The sequence below is a fragment of the Ochlerotatus camptorhynchus genome, unplaced genomic scaffold (genome assembly GCF_037179485.1).
Source record: "Ochlerotatus camptorhynchus isolate MF236.1 unplaced genomic scaffold, CSIRO-AGI_Acam_v1.1 ptg000657l, whole genome shotgun sequence".
In the NCBI taxonomy this organism is placed as follows: Eukaryota; Metazoa; Arthropoda; class Insecta; order Diptera; family Culicidae; genus Ochlerotatus; species Ochlerotatus camptorhynchus.
The window spans coordinates 385,874-410,040 of NW_027041136.1; the positions used below are offsets into that span (position 1 = coordinate 385,874).

At 37.6% G+C, this 24,167-nt stretch overlaps 1 protein-coding gene across 4 annotated transcripts in view; it reads left to right on the forward strand.

The window, feature by feature from the left end:
• Positions 1-24,167, forward strand: part of LOC135714514 (uncharacterized) — a 110,337-nt gene that overhangs the window by 60,152 nt on the left and 26,018 nt on the right. The window lies entirely within an intron of this gene.

Consider the following 24,167-nt stretch of genomic DNA (forward strand, 5'->3'; position numbering starts at 1 on the left):
AAGTTGCTCTTCTAGACATAGAAAAAGCATTCGACAGTGTTTGGCAGGTTTGATTGCTAAATTTAAAAAGTTTAATTTTCCACTTTATATTATGAAATTAGTTCAAAATTATTTAACTGACAGAACTCTACAGATAAATTATCAAATCGACTACCTGTCTAACTAATCGACTACCTGTTAGAGCAGGAGTTCCTCAGGGTAGCATTCTTGGGCCTATATTGTATAACATTTTCACTTCGGACCTCCCTGATTAGCCTCAGAGTTGCCACAAATCTTTGTTCGCTGATGACACGGGCATTTCCGCTAAAGGAAGAAGTCTTCGTGTTATTTGCAGCAGACTGCAGAAAAGTTTAGATATTTTCTCTTCTTATTTACAAAAATGGAAGATTTCTCCCAACGCACACTGGGGACAAAATCGAAACAATGTGTTAAATTTCAATAACTTCGGTGCTCGCTGGTACAAGAGACTAAAAAATAGTCATTCTTATAGAAAAAAAAGTTTCAGGAATCGATTGGAGTGGGTTTCATCTTGGGCACGATAGGATAAGTTGGGGTTTTTCACAGTTTTGCCCTAAAATCTCCTATTTAGCATGACTTGAATGTTGTATCTCAAGATACCGATTATATAGACGGATGATTTCTTGGGCAAAGTCGATCAGGAGGTCAATGACTGTTGGATGATGAACAGAACAATTCGGAATTCCTCCACTAGGTGGCACTAGTGATTATTGAAAGTGAATATATTTGTGCTGCTGTATCTCAAGATCCTTTTTACCTCAGCGGCGAAACCTGCCCAAACATGTTCAAGGAGTTACTGCGCATCGTTCTTGATCTATTTGGATGTATATAAGAAGCTCAAGTGACGTTCTAGGTCATCCAAAGCATTCTGTAGTTTAGAAAATTTGACAACCAAGGCCTGCACAATGTCCTCAGCGTCGAAACTTGCTTAAACATGTTCAAAGAGGTTCTGTACATCGCTCATGATCAGTTTGATGTATACAGGGTGTTTGGTTCCGGGTTTTACATATTTTTATGGTGGATAGGGCTCCTAAAGTTATGCAAAAATCCCCATGAAACATAGGGTCGGAAATGACTGCTAAGTGAGTTATCCAACATTTTATGTTTTTTTGAATTGCCAACTTTGGTTAGCTATATTTTTTTAATCTTAATGTGGTTTTCTGATTTCAACATACCAAATGAAAGATTAAAGTCTTAGCTATCAATGCTCTTCGAAAAAGAACTTGATTGAAGTTAATTATCATTCATTAAAATTGAAAAGTATGTTGAAAGTACCAAAAAAACTGGTGAAATTTCATACATTTTAGTGTTTTTAAGTTGAAAATTTTCATTTCTGTTTATTTAGTTGTTCTACAAAACATTTTCCATGCAGTTCCCTAGATTTGTGCCTTTGGTAGTAACCTTGTAGGCTTTATGGTTTCTTCGTAATTATTCATTTAAAACAGCCATAAAAACTTGTGACGTTTTCTTAAAATGCGCTATAGTCACCCTATTCGTTCGTACGTTCGGCTGTTGCAGTGGACTACGCACATGAAAATTTGGTAGAATGTTATTGTACATGTTTAGCTACATTCTTAACTTTTGATTACCGCACATCTCCTGCGCGGAAAGAAAACATAACTGCGGAGATGTTTCGCGGTATCGAATATTGCTCAGTCCCAGCCAGCGTTGCCAGGTCATTTTCAGTAAAATCTGGACCAGTTAGAATATAAAATCAGGAAAAATCTGGAATGCTTAAAAAAATCCAGTTTTTAACATAATGCTATTGAAATCAAAGTGATGTGCCAATCTCCCGTAAAAATCGATCAGTATGATCATCTGGAATTTATTTAAGGTACTGGAATGGTTATAAAATATCTTTTTAAATAAATTATATAAAGCAAATAACTTGTTAGCATTGCTAAAATCATCCAAAGTGAAAAAGTATTGATACAGTGGGCCCAATTTCAAAAATTGAGTTATATGTGGGTACTTTACTTCAGAAAATATTTTTAGCATTGATTTTTTAAAAAGAAACTTTTTAAAAAAGAATGAGAAGGATCATTCAAGCAAATTTAATGGGATTTTTGATTTTTTTAAACTATTAGTCAATGTAGTTCTTACTATTTGATGCAGTACCAAAATTTGAAGATTTTATTAGTTCTAAATAATTCTAATATTACCCTCAGGTTGATAAGATTTAAAATTTAATTCTTAACATCATACTACGCACATCACCAAGTAGACCAGTAGGCCATTTTATTTTAAAGTAAAATCCACCTGGCTGAAGTGGGAATCAATGTCTAACATCATGGTACTTACACACAGTTTACCTAAACTACGGGTAACTCCACTATTCGCATAACCATTACGAATAATTTTATGCCAAAGAATATTTTTAGTATATTAATAAAATGAAAGTCTGATTGCTTCATTTTTGAAGTCTCAGGATCTTCAAATGATTCTAAATTTCTGAATTTATATTTTTCCTGGGTCCCAGATCATGACATTTTTGGTTAGCCTGAATTCACTTGAAACTCTTCACAGGATATGTTCGCACTTTTTTTTAGTTCCATTGGAATCATCCTAGAATTCCATCATACTTCTTTTCTATATTCCTCTAAAATAATCTTGATAATATCCAAATTCTTCCAGCATTACCTCTTGGAATCTCTTATAAATCACTCTCCAATTCCACAATTCCCTTAAACTGGTAATAATTCCCAAGAATTGGCACTATTTTGGGTCCATTTTTCTCTATGCAATTCTTAAAATATTCTTAATAAATGTCTTGGTACACTCTTCAGAAAGACCGTCACGCTCTTCTTAGAGTCATCCGATAATTCCCTTTGAATTGCTTTGTTGGTAAGGTGAAAATTGTTTTGAAATCCTCTTCAGTATTTCCTAATTATTCAAGTACTTTGCCAAAATGGTTTTGAAAGTGTCCCAGAAATTTCACATAATTCCGTTAAATGTCTTAAATTTTTATTAAAATGAGTCTCCATAGAAATATTGGACAGAATTCAATTGAAATTATTCTCACGATTCGTATCAGCATGCTCCTTAAGTTTCATCATAAGAATTTTCTATGATTTCTCTTCCGGATTGTATTTCCTTTATTCACAAAATCTTCATGCAACTGTCATCAGAGTTGACAAGACAACTGACACCGTCTTCAACCAGAGGTTGCACAGACTGCATATTTAACAATAGACAACGGACAACACACCACACCACACCCAGTAGACTAGTAGGGAACTTTTCAGGTAGTCAAAATTTGCACCGGCAGGAGCGGGAATTGAACCCTCACTTCGTGGCACTCACAATACGCCTGAACGACGGGTGAAGTCGCACAACCACGAAGCCCACAAAGATGGATGGAACTTTACTCAAAGTTAGCTTAACAATCCTCGTTTGATTTCACAAGGAATTCACCTTACACTTCACTGTGAACTATTTTCAGAATTACCTTAAAATTCCAATAATATCCAACGTTGATGGACTTTAATAATTAAAGTAGCAAGTTTGGCTTATTAGTTTTTGATTGAAAGGTAGATCCATTGCAGTGATATTTTAAAGCAACATGTTTAAAAAACAGGGAAAATCTGGAACATATTAAAAAATCTGGAAATATACGGGGTCTGTCTGTGTATCTGGCAAGACGACTAAAATTCTGGAAAATCCAGATAAATCTGGAATACTGGCAACGCTGGTCCCAGCAGAAAACAAAACGAGAGACACCGAATCGGTGAATTCTGAGAGCGGAAGGGAGAGAAGTAGGTAGTGGTAATAAGTCGATGTCCTTTTTATTTCATAGCACTCGCAGCTCAGCTGCGTTGCTGTTTCGATGGAGGAGTGTGGAGCTCCGCTGCTTCTGTATACACACTTAGATTTTTTTTACAGGAGTTAGTATTTTTACTGGATTTTTGGATTACTGACTCCGTTAAAATTCAAATGACTGTTATTCGTAAAGGTTGGATAAAATCGAAAATTTTTATTTTTCATCATTACACGGGGTCCACAGAAGTTAGTCTGTAAATTTTCGTAACACATTTTCTCAACTTTGAATTTTCCACAGATTTTTTAAATTTTATCGAAGAGTTCCACAACTCAAAAACTCGGTAAAAATTACTGAATACCAAAGACCACTATGACAAACGTGATCGGTCTGAAGGGATCTTTACATAGAAATTGTTTTAAGGTGATACGATCCAGAACCTCGGGTTCTGGTTCCACGTCGCTTTTTCCAGGAGTCCATTATCTGCTACCGGAAAACATACAATAACAAAACTGTGGTGACAATTTATTGCCTCAAATCACAATAGTGCCCGAGATTAACTCCCTAGAAAACTCGAAGTGGCAGTGAAACTGCCTATGATTTGTGGACGCTGAACCATACCACCTTAAGAACTCACTATGCCTTAAGAACTCAGTCACAGTAATTAATTGAAAGCTTTCTATGCCAACCAATGTTTGAAACTGTATCATTACATGCACAGTGATACTCTATGCCCAGTAGAGTGATGCAAAATTTGAAATTTTCGCTCCACAATACTTAAACGATTCCAAATCGGATCCTGACTAACCTCTCAAAATTTGAACCCATTTGGTGAGAAACTGAGATGGCACAAACCATTTGAAGTTTGTATGGGAATTACTATGGTAAAACCAAGATTTTTGTTCATGTCTATCTAATAATTCACCATATCGGTCTGCTTCAAAGACTTTCAACTTTACTTATAGTAAATTTTCCCAGCTACAACTTTGCTGAAGACTACTTTTTGATTAAATGCAAGGATCGAAAGTTATTAATGGTTCAATGCACTGATGTCTTATGATCATGCTCAATCAACTGCTCAGCAGGCAACATTGGTGTTTCTGGGGCGTTGAATAGGACACAAAAGTTATGGCTACTATGTCACTCTGCAAAATACAGTGTTGCCTACAGAGCAGCTGCTTGATCATGTCATAAGTTTACCAATCTCTTAAATAATTAATAACTATTTCCTGTCTCGTTTTACATAGAAACGATCTTCAGCAAAGTTGTAGCTGAGAAATTTTTTTATAAGAATAGCTATCGAGCTGTTTTGCAGCTCAATATGGAAAAAGACTAGAAGGCAATGAACAAAAAGTTGAGATTTCTCATAGTAATTTACATGTAAACTTCAAATGGTTTGTGCGAAGTCTGTTTCTAACCAAATGAGTTGTAACTTTTGGAGGCTAATCACGACCCTATTTGAAACCATTTAAGCACTGTGGAGCAAAAAAGTCAAATTTTGCATCAGTCTAATGCCCAGGGAAGTTGAGAAAATTTCCATCCTGGGAATGGAACATACTGAGTTCTTAAGGTGATACTATTCAGCATTCACAGGCACTTTCACTGCCACTTCGAGTTTTCTAGGGAGTTAATCTCGGGCACTATTGCGATTTGAGGCACTAAATTATCATCACAGTTTTGTTATTGTATTTTTCCGGTAGCAGATAATGGCCTCCTGGAAAAAGCGAAGTGGATCCAGAACCCGAGGTTCTGGATCGTATCACCTTAAAACAATTTCTATGTAAAGATCCCTTCAGACCGATCACGCTTGTTATAGTGGTCTTTGGTTTTTTGTTCATGATTCCGTTATAAAAAATTTGGGAATTTGAACAGTTATCTGAAGTCTATGACTTGGAAAATTGGTAACTACACTGCAATGCTCATTTCTGTTTGCAAACTTTGTAAACATATCAATAAGTGGGGATGGGTGGCATTCACTAGCCCGAGAATACCCTCCACATGCTAGCCTCTTCACCAACCATACATCAGTATACACTTATCGAGTCAGTCATTTTTACCGAGTTTTTGAGTTGTGGAACTCTTCGGTAAAATTTAAAAAATCTGTGGAAAAAATGTGTTACGAAAATTTACAGACTAACTTCTGTTAACCCCGTGTAATGATGAAAAATAAAAATTTTCGATTTTATCCAACCTTTACGAATAACAGTCATTTGAATTTTAACGGAGTCAGTAATCCAAAAATCCAGTAAAAATACTAACTCCTGTAAAAAAATCTAAGTGTGTATACAGAAGCAGCGGAGCTCCACACTCCTCCATCGAAACAGCAACGCAGCTGAGCGGCGAGTGCTATGAAATAAAAAGGACATCGACTTATTACCACTACCTACTTCTCTCCCTTCCGCTCTAAGAATTCACTGATTCGGTGTCTCTCGTTGTGTTTTCTGCTGAGACTGAGCAATATTCGATACCGCAAAACATCTCCGCAGTTATGTTTTCTTTCCGCGCAGGAGATGTGCGGTAATCAAAAGTTAAGAATGTAGCTAAACATGTACAATAACATTCTACCAAATTTTCATGTGCGTAGTCCACTGCAACTGCCGAACGTACGAACGAATAGGGTGACTATAGCGCATTTTAAGAAAACGTCACAAGTTTTTATGGCTGTTTTAAATCAATAATTACGAAGAAACCATAAAGCCTACAAGGTTACTACCAAAGGCTAGGGAACTGCATGGAAAATGTTTTGTAGAACAACTAAATAAACAGAAATGAAAATTTTCAACTTAAAAACACTAAAATATATGAAATTTCATCAGTTTTTTTGGTACTTTCAACATACTTTTCAATTTTAATGTATGAAAATTAACTTCAATCAAGTTCTTTTTCAAAGAGCATTGATAGCTAAGACTTTAATATTTCATTTGGTATGTTGAAATCAGAAAACCACATTAAGATTAAAAAAATATAGCTAACCAAAGTTGGCAATTCAAAAAAACATAAAATGTTGAATAACTCACTTAGCAGTCATTTCCGACCCTATGTTTCATAGGGATTTTTTCATAACTTTAGGAGCCCTATCCACCCTAAAAATATGTAAAACCCGGAACCAAACACCCTGTATATGATGCTCAAGGTTTACCAAATTGTCCTTGATCTCAGATCAAATAATGTACCAGGTCAGTCATAACCGGTACAAGGCCCTTACTGCCGTGAGATGACAAAGTGACGTAAACGTCACCATGGTCAATTTTCACTTTTCTTCATATTCATAATCTATACCCTAAGATACACCAGAAAACACTCTCTTCGTGATAAAAATGTGTTTTGGAAGCCTGGAGACAAAGTGACGTAACCATACATTTTCGGAGAAAGAGTAATATGTTTTCACTGTTTCTACGGATAAGTGACCGTCCACCATATAAGAATGTTGAAAATTCAAAAGAAGTTTTCAACAGTGAGGTTGATATTTTCCGCGTAATTTTGACATTTTTTTACCAGATTAAAATTGTTTTGGCAAATTTTTATAATTATTGCAAGTTTATGCACCCAGGTCCATGACTATAATGCACATCATTTTCGTTGTAATTGATGGTGTATGAGATGTTCTAGGTTCTCCAAGTTGCTTTGGAGTTCAGATTATTTGATCTACAGGCTCAACCATGAACTTCACGATGTCCTCAGCGACAAAACCTACAAAGACATGTTCATAAAGTTTCTGCTGATCGTTTTTGATTTATTTTGATTTATAATCAAGGTTCTCCAAATTGTCTTGAGCTCAGATCAAATGATTTACAAGGTCCTTAGCAACTAAACATCTCCAAACAACGTCAATTTAAGGTGTATTAGAAGTTCTAGGTTCCAAACAGGGTTAAACATATCATACACATTATTTACGTTTGAATTCGATATGTTTAAGACGTTCTGGGTTCACCAAATTGTTCAAAACTTTTTAATTAGGCTACCATCTCGCATTTTAGTTTGATTACATTCATAGATCAGGGGGCCTCCATAAGCTCGGTCGGTAGAGCCTGCGACTATAAAGCAAACCACGCTGGAGGTGGCTGGGTTCGAATCCCGGTTGGTCTAGGATTTCAGATTGGAAAATTTCTCGACTTCCCTGGGCATAGTATATTATTGTACTTGTCACACAATATACACATGTAAAAACCGAACAGGCTTGGAAAGCTTTCAATTAACAACTGTGGAAGTGCATCTAGAGCACTAAGTTGAGAGCAGGCGTTAAGTTACAGTTGGGACGTAATAGCCAGAGAAGATCATAGATAGCACTAACTAGCGGAGGAATTCCGAATTGTTCTGTTCATCATCCAACAATCCTTGACCCCCTAATCAACTTTGCCCAAGAAATCATCCGTCTAAATAGTCAGGATCTTGAGATACAGCAGCGCAAACATATACACTTCGAATGCTCACTAGCGCCGCCTAGCGGAAGAATTCCGAATTGTTTTGTCCATCATCCAACAGTCCTTGACCTCCTGATCAACATTGCCGAAGAAATCATTCGTCTAAATAGTCAGGATCTTGAGATACAGCAGCACAAATATATTCACTTTCAATAATCACTAGTGCCACCTAGTGGAGGAATTCCGAATTGTTCTGTCCATCATCCAACAATCCTTGACCCCCTGATCAACTTTGCCGAATAAATCATCCGTCTAAATAGTCAGGATCTTGAGATACAGCAACGCAAACATATTCACTTCGAATGCTCACTAGCGCCGCCTAGCGGAAGAATTCCGAATTGTTCTGTCCATCATCCAACAGTCCTTGACCTCCTGATCAACTTTGCCCAAGAAATCATCCGTCTATATCATCGGTATCTTGAGATACAGCATTCAAATCATGCAAAATAGGAGATTTTAGGACAAAACTGTGAAAAACCCCAACTTACCCTATCGTGCCCAAGATGAAACCCACTCCAATCGATTCCTGAGACTTTTTTTCTATAAGAATAACTATTTTTTAGTCTCTTGTTCCAGCGAGCACCGAAGTTATTGAATTTTAACACATTGTTTCGATTTTGTCCCCAGTGTGCAACGCTTCCAAAACTCAACTTATTATATTTCCACATAAGCCTAGAGCGTCCTTTTTGAAACCTAGTAGTTGTCACATAATCACTATGAACGGAGCTCCAATTTCCTGGTCAAACCAAGTGAAATATCTTGGATTAATACTTGACCAAAAATTAACTTTTAAAGATCACATTGAGGGCATTCAAGCTAAATGTAACAAATATATTAAATGTTTGTATCCTCTTATAAACAGGAAATCCAAACTTTGCCTGACGATAAACTTCTAATATTTAAACAAGTTTTTAGACCGGCCATGCTTTACGCTGTTCCAATATGGTCTAGTTGTTGCACTACCAGGAAAAAAGCACTTCAAAGAATTCAGAACAAACTACCGAAGTACATAGTATTTCGAATGTTGAGACTTTAGAACAAATGTCCAACAAAATAATTAATAATTTCAAACAAAAATCGTTGCAATCCTCAGTTGCAACGATTAATTCACTTTATACTTAGATAAGATTTAGTTTTAGTTTTTAGTTTTAAGATTTAAATTGTTATACCGACATGCAGGTTTAAAAAACCAGTTTTAAAATACTGAATTGCCAAGGCAGGAACAATGTAAAAACACTTAGATATATAACATCATAACAATTAAGGCTGGTAAGTTACTGTAGTAGCTGGAGTACCTAGGTTAAAATGAAGTGTAATTAATTTTGAATTTGAAACAAATAAAGAGTTAAAAAAAATCATTTTAAATTAATTTATTTTCTCAAAATGTCAAAAAAAATTTGTTATACAAGAACAATGCAAGATTTCGTTTAGGTCAGTTCAGATGTCATAATTTTCGACACATGATTGATGAATGGGGGGCAGAATTATTAGAGTGGTTCTAAATATCGAATTTGCTCCACCAAGCTAAAGCGATTTCAAATCCTGGTAATTCTCCCAAAAATTTGAGCTTATTTGGATGCGAACTCATACTGCACAGGCCCTTTGAAGTTTATATGGGAATGGAGTTGCAACTTTGCCGAAGACCGCATTTGGATTGAACGTCAGGATAAATAGTTATTAAATAATTATGAAAATTATATTCTTCTGACATGCTCCATAAACAGCTCAGCAAGCAACGTTGGTGTGCTTGGCGCGAAGAAAAGGGCAAAAAATCCTGACTACTATGCCATAAGTGCAAGATGCTGTGTTTCCCTGAAAGCAGTCGATTAATCATATCAGAAAGTTATCGGCTTAGAAATCAATTGATAACTAATTACCTAGAAGTCGAATCAAAATCTGGTCTTGAGCAAAGTTGTAGCAGGTAAAGTTTCACATACGAGCATTATTAAATTATTATGGAAAAGTGCTAGGACGTTGAGAACATAAGGTTTACTTTTCCCATAGTAATTCCCATATAAATTTCAAAGGGCCAGCTCGAGTTTGCATTCAAATAAACTCGAATTTTAGGAGAATGATCCGGACCAGAATCAATTGAGCCTGGTGGAGCAAAATCAATATTGTTAATCATACACTCAATTCTGTTATTACACGATTTTTTTTGGCCTCTATTTTTAATCGTGTGATCTCAAATTGCATCCAACTTTAACGAAACTTTTTTCACAAAATCACAATAAAATCAAAGAAAAATAGTTTTATGAAGAATGCTGCAACCATCCTGCATACAGAAAGACAAAAAATGAGTATGGTATACGTTTATATTATGATATGTTCTAATTATAGCCTATGGAAATTACATAGGCCATAATTGGAACACACAACGGCGCCGGTGGTGTAGTGGTAAGCGTGATTACCTCTCACCCCAGCAGGCCTGGGTTCAATCCCAGTCGGCGCCGCCGGGATGTTCTGAGGCATAACATCTATGATCACGCCTTCCTTCGGATGGGAAGTAAAGCCGTTGGTCCCGGTTCATGAGTTGATGGGTCGATAGGTAGGGTCCAGGTGTGGGAGCTGCCTTCCTGGCACGTCGGTAGCATTGGTGCTCAGCACGGAAAACAAGATCGACGGAAAAAAACAAACCAAAGGAAAAAAAAAAAAAAAAAAATTGGAACACACCATAATAGGAACGTATAGGTATAACTAGAACACCCACCCTACATACCCAAACGTGAGCATAATTTTAGTACAACTAACCAAATGCAAATACCTACATTGCAATTTTGTTTTAATGATGACCAAGAATCGATTTTTGATGTGTTTTAGATATTTTTTCAAACTTTTCCGATGATGACTACAACGAAGGGCAAGAACGTTAAGAACAAAACGATCAAATATAAACTTCAAAGAGCCAGTGCAGTATGAGTTCACATCCAATGAATTAAAATTTGGGAGAATTATCAGGACCTGATTTTGAATCGATTAAGGTTGGTGGAGCAAAATTGATATAGCCCTAATAAGAAATATAATGTATATCATTAAATCAATCATATAACTTACTATTCTCGTTTGACCATTGTTTTACTAGTATTCAACAAAAAGTATTATGTACATAATCTGTGACAGCGTTTTTTATGACCTTTATATTCGAACGAGCGCCACGCAACGTGCTGTTCTACGACTATTGCGTTTCTCGTACGGAAGACCGACTGTGTTAATTCGATTGCAAAAGCTGGTTTTCAAAATTTTCTTTTCTAAATTAATTGTAAACATTGACTGCGCCGTCGCAGTGCAATTTCATTTTTTATAGTCCGATTTTCTCCCTCTCACTCGGAATTCACCATCGTAATGGAACCGCATATTGGCAGCATACAGTCACACGGTTTATACGAAATCCGATCAACCGATGACGACGAGACGAGAACGTGGACGATCACTATGGTTTCGTATCGAATATTCACAGCTGCTATGATGGTGAAAAAGTGAAGGTTTTCAAAATTGAGAAAGGAAGGAAGGAAGGAAGAGTCTACAAAGAATGATTTCTCTTACCATGCTCTGCTCTCGGCTTAGTCCAATTGGCTCCCGTGAAGAATAGAACAACTATGAAAGTGGTGATTTCAAAAATGTCCACGGAGCGGTATACGAATGCAACCTTAAAATGATTTTATTTTGCGAATGGAGCATTTTTTTTTAATCTGGTTGCTGCTACGACTGTAGAAACGTTGAAAGCTATGTACACAACTAAAAATCTGAAAAAAAAAATAAATAAATAAATTGTTTATATTATATGTCTATTGAGTAGCCCTTGAGTTTTCTACTAACGTAGCAACAACCAGATTTTATTAAAATAATTTAATCCTCACCGTGCAAAATTTTGAAATCATCAACACTTTCATAATTCTTCTATTCTCTACGGGAGTCAACTTTGATTTGTTAATCAAGAATTTAATTCATAGTTGACATGTCTTTGCAAATAAAGTATTTTTTACATTTTAACGATCAGCGGCACCGGTGGTGTAGTGGTAAGCGTGATTACCTCTCACCCCAGCAGGCCTGGGTTCAATCCCAGTCGGCGCCGCCGGGATGCTCTGAGGCATAACATCTCTGATCAGGGAAGTAAAGCCGTTGGTCCCCGGTTCATGGTCGATAGGTAGGGTCCAGGTGTGGGAGCTGCCTTCCTGGCGTCGGTAGCATTGGTGCTCAGCACGAAAAACAAGATCGACGGAAAAAAAAACAAAGAAAAAAAAAATTTACGATTTTTTAATGATAAATAAACACATAAATCGACTACTTATAACAGAGATCGCGAGTTCCCAACACGTCTCTGCTTCCTTACCTTTGAAAGGAAATAAGATGAGTGTCTACCAGGTTTCAACGATCGAATAGTCTCAATCGAACTGAGGCTACCCGAGAAGATGAAGATGAAGTGAGCATGGTCTAGAGTATACCAAGGAAGACACATATCCGAGAATATGTAGTGATGGTAGATTCTCATAAATCGAGATTGTGTGTTCAGCCCAAGAATTTCTTCAAAATTTGCAATTATAAATGTGTTCGTCACCCCGTATTTGATCAGTATTCTGAAAGGAAGCTCCCTGAAACGGTTCTGAAGATGTGTTACTCCTGCCAGAACCTTGAGACTCATGTTATGCGTTGAGTACATTGCAATTTTATTGGGTGACTTTTTCTTGACCGCGAGAAAGCAGAAATGGCAGTACTCTAGAACAAAAAGACGATTATGCTCAGAATTTCAGCACACGTAGCTTAAACTATAAGGAACAACTTTGCTCAAGACAGCATCACGATTTAAGTTAGTATAAGGGAGATATTAATTATATGCATTCTGCTACAAAATACAGGCAGCTTATGCAACGTATGGACTAGATTACCACTAAAAATAAAAGATCATGTTTCCACAGGCCAACATCCAGGCTCGTGACTTTTGGTGCAGCCGGCGCCGGTGGTGTAGTGGTAAGCGTGACTGCTTTCTTACCCCAATGGGTCTGGGTTCAATCCCAGCCGAGGTCGGTGGGATTTTTCTGGGGCATAAAAATCTCTAGTCACGTCTTCCTTCGGAAGGGAAGTAAAGCCGTTGGTCCCGACCCATGCGTGTTTTAATGGGTGCGATATCCTACGCAGGTGTGGAAGCTGCCTTCCTGCACATTCGATTGCCATCAATGGATGGCAATCGATGTCCGTCGGTGATTGGCTCTAGATTGTGGAACAGAGACCGACGTTAAATAATGTTTCAGCTCTTTTGGTCGTTACACGGGCTGGCGCTTTTGGTTTGATGTTCATATAGGAGATTTGGTTGAAATTTTCATATACATTCAACAGCGAATATCTCAATAAAACAAACTGGATGATCCAGTCTTCAGCAATCTCTGAATCAAATCGAGAATAAGGTAAAAAAAAGTGATTGGTAGAGTGTAGGAGTGTCACTTTTTCATGTATTTTATCCAATATTCCCATACAAAATTCAAACTAAAAGCACCAGCTCATCCTACAATCAAATGAGGTAAAACTTTCAGCCAATGGTTTTCTCACCTAAAGGCACAAATCTAGAGGTTGGCCTGTGGAAAATTAGAACTTAAATTGTTGTGGGCCAGTCTACTTCCATATCTATCACAGATTACAATTTGACTGTGAGCATGCATAAGGGCGTAACCGCAATCATAAAATTCACGGTTGCCAATTATTGCCGAAAATCTCAGTAAACAAAATTACTGATTGCTCGGCAAAATCATCCCTACGGTATTAAAAAATACTGAATATCGGCATTTTTGGTGTTTTTGTTTGTTTCAAGTTAAAGAAAAAGAAGACATATATTATCATGTGAAAAGAAATAAGAAACACTGCAATGAGATTATCATTCTGTATTTCATTAAAAATCATCACAACATCATACATCACAGGAAGTTATTCGAGATTTACATTTGAGGGACAAGCAGCAGCAGCAGCAGGGAATGCGTATTCCAGATATGAATGTGTATATGGCGCTAAAACTCTTCGACATTGGCTGACGGCAAAAAAAACAGGTGATAGAAGTTAGCCTACGAAAAATAATACTGGCGATAGTACAAAACAATTGTAACTTACGAAAAAGATCGTAGATCCTGCCGTCCTCATTTCGCACCTGAACACTTGATTTATTATTCCACGATTTACAGCCAATTTTGATTCATAAGACGAAAAATGGCGGGTGGAAAAAAGTGACAGCTGTATTACCAAAATTCGACAATGGATGAGGTCAATACCGAAATCTCAGTAAACGCAATTGCTGATTTCGGTATTATCTCTATTTACTGATGGGCTAAGTGAATTATTTTGCCGAATTTTTGTAAAAATAGCTTTGCCGTTGATTTGCCGATATTTCGGTAATTTTTTTGATTAATCTCGGAAAAAAATATGTTGGTTGCCGAAATATCAGCAAAATTATGAATTACCGTGTCGGACCCGTATTATTATCTGCCGCGCTCCTGAATCTGTTTTAAGTGTGTAAGTATAACATTGATCGATTCTCTTCGTCGACTGTCTTTACATGGCCGAAGGGATACATGGAGAAAGTCGACAAAGAGAATCGGTTAATGTTACTTAGGACATAATGCAATTTTCAGCTTGAATTGTTTAGCTTAGATATAACATTGTAGAGAGAAAATCGATGAAGAGAATCGATCATTGCATTTTTTTTTCTTTATTATAGAGATTTTTAGCCATTGGCTAGTTCATCTCTTACGATCATTGCAAGTAGGCCCTATTCAACGTTCACTGTCGAATTTCATTACCTAGCACTGCAAAAAACTTGACGGTTTCTCTATTCATGCTAAGAGAATAGCATTGTAAGTCCCTTCTACTTGGAGAATTATGCAATTGATTGGCTTGCTATGCCTCGCCCCCATCCGGGATTTTATAAACCGTTCCATATCATAATGTTAGCCTACTAATCCTTTTTTTTCCACCACAGAAACACCCCGTTTTCTTATGCAAAGTAATGGATGTGCGTTCACAAAACGCACGAAATCTTAAAAAAAACAATATTTAGTATTTTTTCAATTCGATAGGTATATAAAAAATGTACCGAGCAAGCTAAAATGTTCTGATCGCGAGATATTTACGATCAATACCGAAATTTCGCATAAATGTCAAACCCGTTTTTGTGTGCTTTTTTATAGCATTCTGAGGAAGCCCTACCTGTATATTAAAATAGGAGCATTGTTGATACATGGCACTGATTTCACTGTCAATGTTTAGGGAACTTTCATAAATAACGTAGTAGTTAAGGGGGCAGAGGGGTTTCAGAAGTTGTGACCAGCTATGTATTAAGTATATCAAAACACGCTACGAGGGGGAAGGGGGTTAATTAGTCAAAAAAATCTACGTCATTTATGGATGGTGCCTTATTTTACTTCCAAGGCTGTGACCCAATTGGCGAGGTAAATTTAACTCGATTACATTTTTTAAGGGACGTATCAGCTTTTGTAAACACATTTGATCGTCGATTTGGCGTAACTGGTAGCTCACCCACGCATGCCAACACTATAATCAGATAGAGGAAATTTTTCCCTACCTGATATAGTGGTGTTAGTATGCGTGTGCGAGCTATAAGTTACGCCAAACCGACGATAAAACGCGTTTTTTCCTTGATTTGTTTTCCGTCGATCTTGTTTTCCGCGCTGAGCACCAATCTATCGACGCCAGGGAGACAGCTCCCACACCTGGACCCTACCTATCGACCCATCAACTTATGAACCGGGGACCAACGATTTTACTTGCGTGATCAGAGATGTTATGCCTCAGTACATCCCGGCGGTCGATAAAATGCGTTGTGTAAAAACTGGTATGTCCTTTCGAAAAAGCAATCGAGATTTGTAGAACGCGGGATCGTTAGCACTCAGACAAGGAGGTTGATTCACTTCGGAGCGCTTGCGCCATCAAGGCAACGGCGCTGCCTGCAGCCAGTGATCTCGACGGGAACGACGCGCAAGGTGCGAGGTGGAAAACTCGAACGCTGAGCACATGACAGGAACCGCTACATTCCTACTGCTGCTGCTACTGATGCTGTTGCTGCTACCTGCTCACTTGCCGTCACGCCGTCCGAAGCGGAAATGAGTTGAGGCACAAAGGCAGCGGTGTTTTATAACTTTTCAGATTCAAGCAGCACGATGTGGTACTCGATTATGACGACTGGGTTTGGGGAGAACTTTTATTTCATGAAAACAGTTATAAAATTATCACTTTTTATTTGTACATTTCTCAACAGTATCCAGGAAAATTTAAAAAGCGTTTATTGTAGCAGATTATGAGAGTTATTTTCTATCGAGTGGAGTATTTGGATTTTAATTTCATCTATAAATGACAAAGTTATAAGCGTTCAAAACCTTACACCTTTTCGTGACGGTCGCTATTTTAGATTTTCGATTTACCCCCAGTACCTTCCCGTAAAAATATCTAAAAAATTGGCGATTTAACGATAGCGCTCGTGTAAAATAGGAGAAATAGAAAAATTATAATGGTCTCTAAATTAATAGGAAAGAAATCCTAAAAATCCTAATTATCCGATCTTTTTTTTTATCTGTTGCTAAGGAGGAAGAAATCTCAAAAGCTACCCGGTAGACGTATGATTTTAATTTTATTTATTTTTTCTTAGTCTTCGTTTAGATCTATATATTTAAAATTTTCTAACCCCGTATGCATAACCAAATTTATAAAAAAAAACTTTATTCGTAATATAAAAGTATTTTACAATTATTCTTCCATACTTCGCCGTGCAGAATTATGAAACCATCATCATTTTTTTAGTTCTCCTATTGACCACAAGTGGCTCTTTATATCATCGTTAGATCGACAATTCCACTCTCACAAAATTTGCTAAGGAAAAACCAAGGCGGAACAACAAACAAAAAATCCCGACGGCGGTGGAACTGCAGTAGTCTAGTGGAATCATGTTTGCGGATTTCGGTAACAGTTTCTGAGATCACTATGCAACGAGTGTTGGAGAGCAGTTTCTCATTAAATCACTAAGCTGCTTATTAGAAAAAATAGCAAAAATAAATATGAAGAGCTTTGAGTGTGTTGGTTTATTTCCTTTAAATTCCGTTATAATTGCTTATCTTTTGACAGATACGCGTATTTCGTCTACTACTTGCAGACTTCATCAGTGCCAAGTACTCAACACCACGAAATACGCGTATCTGTCAAAAGATAAGTAATAATAACGGAATTTAAAGGAAATAAACCAACACACTCAAAGCTCTTCATAAAGGGATTCTGTTAAGAGGTTCGACAAATTTAAGGATTGAAAAATAAATAAAAGTATTAATTTTGAAACATTGCTGGCTTCCTTCGGAAGGGAAGTAAAGCCGTTGGTCCCGGCCCATGTGTGTTGAATGGGTGCGATATCAAACGCAGGTGTGGAAGCTGCCTTCCTGCACATTCGATTTCCGTCAATGGATGGCTATCGATGTCCGTTGGTGATTGGCTACCGTGTAGCTGATGAAAGAATAGTGATTATTGATACCTGTAATTTTAAAAGTTTATTTGTGACATTAAATTTTAAATGATGATATTTATTACTACTTACCTATATCAGTAAATAGGTGATGAATACTTTACATCTAAGATCTGGAATATGTAGCGGAAAGTCCGTGAGTGGTTGTAACAAACGTGTTTGCTCTTAGTTCTTTTGATTATTCGAAAATCTATTATCTTAACCCCTTCTGTAGTTGAATTGGTGGCCCTAAAAAGGCCCGTTTGTTTGTTGGTTGTTGGCCCTGAAAACGCAAATCCACTCACCCGGACCTGGTACATAGATGACATTGCTTCACGACGCCGATGATGGTGATACTGTAACGCGCAACGCACTTAACGATGATGGCCCACACAGCAAAAAAATAATTTTGATATCACATCAAAGTAGGTGCACTTCAACTGTGTCGAAAAAATGGAGTAATATAACTTGCCAAAAAGGATAAAATTATCATTAATACAGTGGATGCACTGACATTACGCTGCTTTTACTGCATTTGTTTATTTAGACATGATTGAAGTGCATCCTCTTGGATGTAATATTAAAATTTATTTTTTGCTGTGCACAGCGGTGGATCTCATGACACATCTGTGGCCGATCAGAAGTGAAGCAACGTTTTAACTACGGGCTAAAGCGTTCCTGGTTGTAAGTATATGGCAGCATTCACCCCAGACCAAGACGTGATCCGGCCAGCATTGAATTGGATTGTTGTGAAAGAACAACTAGCGCTACTTGGCTCTTTCACACCAGTGCAAGTCGATGCCGACCGGATGACGGCGGCCCAATCATGCTGCCTATTGCGGGAAACCATTCCTCCGGTCGATGTGGGTGCATTCGTCGTCGTCTTCGTATTTCAAGACCAACAATTGAAATGGCCTTAACTCCATTTTGAAAACAAACTTTGTAAGGCCATTTTCTCGCGAACCAAAACCTTCATTCGCAAACCTAAACCACAATCGGGTGAGAAGAATTTCCCCTACCTGTTCATTATGTTGGTTTGCCTTTGCGGACTTCGGTTCGCGAGAAAATGGCCTTACAAGGTTTGTTTACAAAATGGAGTTAAGGCTATTTCAATTGTTGGTCTTGATTTTTGCGATACCTGCTATTCCACACATACGTCGTGTCCGACGCTTATCCGTCCGTTACTCGAAAGTAAATGACAAAGAAAACAGTAGCAGTAAAATTACGTTTATTTCTGTTAATTATGATTTTACATTGTTTTAACATTTTATTATTATTTTATCAACTACGAATATAACTTAGCCTATCGTGCTAGATCACGTATGATCTGATAAGTTGATCTCAGACAGGTGTCTCTGAACCTTTTCAGGATAAAAACTCTCCGTTCTTCTAATGTCTGAATTCCAGCCAGGAGGTGGATTTCAGAATTTCTAGTTCGCGGGGAATTGTTTAGGATCATCCTAAGGATCATGTTCTGGATCCTTTTTAGTTTGAGGTAATGGCATTTGGCGCAACTCTCCCAGGAGGCAGCTCTCACACCTGGACCCTACCGACCCATCCACTCATGAACCGGGGACCAACGGCTTTACTTCCCTTCCCAAGGAAGGCGTGATCAGAGTGTTATGTCTCAGAACATCCCGGCGGCGCCGACTGGGATTGAATCCAGGCCTGTTGGGGTGAGATGCAATCATGCTTACCAGTACACCACCCTTCTAATTCTAACATTTGGCCCGCGGTTTAAAAACGTTGGGCAGACTTGCTTTCCAACTCTAAAGATTGCATAACCCGGAGCAACTAACTTTTCAATATGCTAATGGAAAGGCAGTGGAGGTACGAATGCCGGATGTGACGTGCAAAACGTGCGAGTATACGATCTGCCATCAGAAATACTAGATAGTGATCTAACGTTGGTGCTAGCAAAATATGTTCACAGGAGTGCGAGGTTTTTACATGGACGTTGAAAAGACGATTCCCTCCTCGCTTAATTTCCTCAATCGGAAGGGGAATATATTCTATTCATGGAATAAGGATAAATGCTTCCTTTGTAAGGCGGTGGGGCACCGGATGAATTTCTGCCCCAATCGGAAGTCCCATAAACAGCAACATCTGGATCTGGGCAATAATCAGGATGAAGAAAAACAGGACGATAAACGCAGCATTTCGTAAGCTGGTGTAGTGGCTGGAAGTGCATCGTCGGACAGCAGCAGCCAGGAAGCAGGAAGAGATAGAGGTGCTGCATGAAGGGATGGTGAAAGTTAAACATTGGAATGATCTACACGCAGGCAAAAGAACGTAAGAATTCCATAAGAATATGAATTTTAGCCATAAGAAATGAGTGTGAATTTCATTGATTTGCCTTATTAAAAATAATGTTGACAAACAAATAATAAATCGAAGCAGACTGGAACCGGAAAATGGACGTTGAGGTTAGGGGGCCCGTGTGTTGACCACTCGTCTTTCAACGCTTGGGAGAATGAAATGGTTGAAAGCGTATAAGAGCTACCTCATCTTCTTTCCTTTATTTAACGTCGGTCTCTGTTCCGCAATCTAGTGCCAAAGCCTCGACGGACATCGATTGCCATCCATTGACGGCAATCGAATGTGCAGGAAGGCAGCTTCCACACCTGCGTAGGATATCGCACCCATTCAACACACATGGGCCGGGACCAACGGCTTTACTTCCCTTCCGAATGAAGACGTGACCAGAGATTTTTATGCCTCAGAAAAATCCCACCGACTTCGGCTGGGATTGAACCCAGACCCATCGGGGTGTTAGAAAGTAGTCACGCTTACCACTACACCACCGGCGCCGGCCCAAAGAGCTACCTCATGTTACCCGAAAATCATTCATAAGTCACGCTTATGAAATTAATATATGTTGTGCATACGTCAAGCCTTATGAAGTTCATAGGTCTATTTGCCTCAGTGTATACGAATACGAAGCGATGCAGAAGAAGCAAAATCAGGTGAAGAAAAAAGAAGAACTCGATCCCCCAAAATGCACACAAAACAAATTAGTTCCTCGGCTCCATTTAGCTCCTACAGACAATAATGGAAGGCTGTAAATATAGAAAAAAAATAAAAGTCAAAACAATGTGAGTTCCATTGCTAGATTTTTAATAAATACTGGATGAATTCCGTCAGGTCCGGGAACTTTTGATGCGTCTTAATTCTTCAATTCCTGCAAAATATCCTGCACTTCCCTCCCCTTGGCTTAATTCAGCACGAATTAAGATTCTTAATGATGTTCCAACTATTCCTGACCAAACTCCCCCTCCCCTTGGCTAGTTTTTAACCTGGACGTTGGTGGGCGGGCCTAATCTTATGCTTCATAGTGGAGCGTTGGAGACGGTTGGTTTAGGACCGGCATCGTTGGCTCATGCCATGACAGAATAGTGTCATGAGCATGCGATGAGGATTACTGAGCTTCCCCTCTCTGATGAACCATTGCATAAGAAAACCAAAACTAGCCTGAAGTGATAGTATCACACTTTTTACTCCTTTATTTGAAAGTCGCGTCGTAGTACGCTTACGTATAGGCACTGACGTTGCGTGCGATACTGGCGAGTTTTGCCGCAAATCACTCTTATTTTATTTATTTTTACGCAGATAGATTTATTTGGGTTTGCACGGGAATTATACTATTGAAATATTTCAGAAAGTGCCCAACGGTGCTCCTTCTATTTACGTGACAAGCTTTCATTGTTGTTTTCATTGAAGCATTACTCAGGGAACAATATTAAACACCACCATGGTATTGTCACTAATCTTATATATGCTTCATTTTGGTTTGGGATTAATGTTTGAACTATACCTCGGGATTTCCACTGTGACGTGCTTCTATTGTGACATATCCATACGTAATTTTGTGGGACGACATAGTGGAAACGTGTGAGTGTAGTTGGAGCATATACCTTTTAGTCACTTGAAGGTGTCACCTGGGTCGATCTAAGATTTAATAAATATAGATCAAAGTCAAAATTACTTGAAACACGTTAAATTTTAGATTACATAGCAGCTTAGGTACTTAATAAAGCATGAGTTATGATTGATTAGAGATTTCAATTATTTATTAAATTAGAATAATGAGATATCATAATCATCAAACGAACTTAAATAAGAAAATTTGGACAGCCTAATAACACAGACAAACAGACGTAACTCTTTGAAAAAGTTTTTCTTGAAAACATAGTATCTCAAAACATAGGACCTCAGTAACGACATCTTTCAGGCTTCTTGCGGAAAACAAGCTTGCTCCCTAACTCGCAAACAATATTGCATGAAAGTTCTATAGAATGTATAGAAACGTCAAAGTGATCCGATGCCAGCGCTGCGGCGAGTAGTTCGCGAAACTGATAATATTCAAATCTACCGTTAAATGCGTGAACGAAGATACACATTGAAGAGTTACGTCTGTTGGTCTGTGCTAATAACATTAAGTAGATTAACAAAAGAGTTAGGATGCGGGGGTTCGCTTAGGGAGGCAACTAGCCTTTTCATATATTGTCTGTTTATTTTGATGGTTGCTTTAAAATAACAATTTGGTATATATATTTTTTTTCTTTGATTTATTAGAGGCAATCACGCTTACCACTACACCACCGGCGCCGCTAATTTGGTATATATGTGAAAGGATGAATCAGTGGGAGATGGATTTTCGGTTTCTTTACATTTTGCAACACAAATCTAGTACTATGTGTCATTTCCTCAAAACCACCCAATAACCGACCTCTTTAATCCCTTCCTTTTCCCATGGCGTTCAAGTGGTCCGCATAGACTATTCAGCCATTACCCTTCCTTTATCCTCGGCTTTGGATTGACTTGCGCTCCCATTGCCCCACCAAACGCTGCAAAATGAAAATAAAAATGAAATTCCTGCAAAATATCCTGCACTTTAAGTTGATTGACATCAATGTCCCTTGAAAATTCAGGATAAAATGTTCTTCCGAAAATGTCGTATAGGTCACTTGAAAAAAAAATGCAAAAAATTACAATTTTTTTTCTGAGCTAAGACAAATTGTTGAAGGAAAACTGATAGATTTTAATTAGGTTTTTATGTAATTAAAGAAGTTCTTCGGACAGGACTTTATTTCAAGTTTAGTTTTTGAATTACATTCCACAAATGCATTTACTGATGCTTAAATCAAGTTGTCCAAATAGTTTGCTAAATTTTCACTAATTTTATAAATGACGTTTACAGCAGTTTCGGCATTTCCTTCATTTCTAAACATTATGTGCCAATTGACATCGTTTCACCTATGTTTAGTATTTCCATATTTTGCTAATTGGTATTCAAAGACTTCCTGGTATTCGCTATCGTTGAGTCTTTGGTGTTCATGGGTGGCATATATTAATTATGTCACACAAAATTGAGGAAACAATTACTTCCCCTCCCCCCTTTCGCCACCTTTTTTCTATACCTAATGCATTGCTTGTCACAAAATCTTACATCCCCCCTCCCCTCACCGCCTTAAGAGCGTGACATAATAAAGAGTAATAAATAAGAGAATTCAATTGCTATATGGAACGCTTCATTTTTTCACAATGGATTTAATGATTCGGTCATAGAAAAATCTTAATAAAAGTATAACTGGCAATTTTGTTGGTTTTTAATGTGATTTATTTGCAGTTTTGTAAAAAATTAACTGCAATGTTTCATTATCCCCGACAACTGGGAGTAAAATAGTCAGTATGGCGTTGTTAAGAGTCTAAATAGATGTGAACTTTAACCTCAGAAGGAAGTTGATATAAAATTTGTTCAGCACATTGGAAGAAGGCTTCATAAGTGTTTTTATGAACATGGTCTGGTAGAAAATACACTGAGGCGAATACGTGTGTTTTACCTGCTATGTACATGTTCACCCAAACATGCTCAAATTCTTTAAATTAAGATGTAGAAATTATTTCTGAGTTAAAGTTGGCCGAAAGAGCTATCGGTCACCTGACTTCTTCTGAGACACATGCAAATTTCTTTAGTCTCTGAATACAAGTAGCAGACGTTGCTTAATTTATTATTGGTATTAAGAAAATATATATATATATATATATGTATTTATTTATAATTCTTTACATATAGTTTGCAAAATAAACCAAATAAAATGATTAGTTTAACACATAAGGATTGATGTAAAGTGATGAAACAAGCAGTACTATTAGTTACTATTATCAATTAAACAGCTTTCTTAAAAATTTTAATTTTCAAATAACCTTAGGCATATGCGGCATATACCTACCAGCTATAAATATCATCTTTCCCTGTTATGTTTATCAATTCATAAATTTTCATAACGCATAACATCCATATTATGGACGAATATTCTCTCTCACTCTCTCTTTGTGTAAATATTCTCTATGTATGACTCGCACCCTTCTTATGTACGTCTATTTACTTTATATTTTAATTCACGTGCGGTGATAAATTGAGGTTGTTTATGTTTCTCACAGTTCTTTATTATTGCTTGCATCTCTCTCTAGCGCACGGTCACCCTCT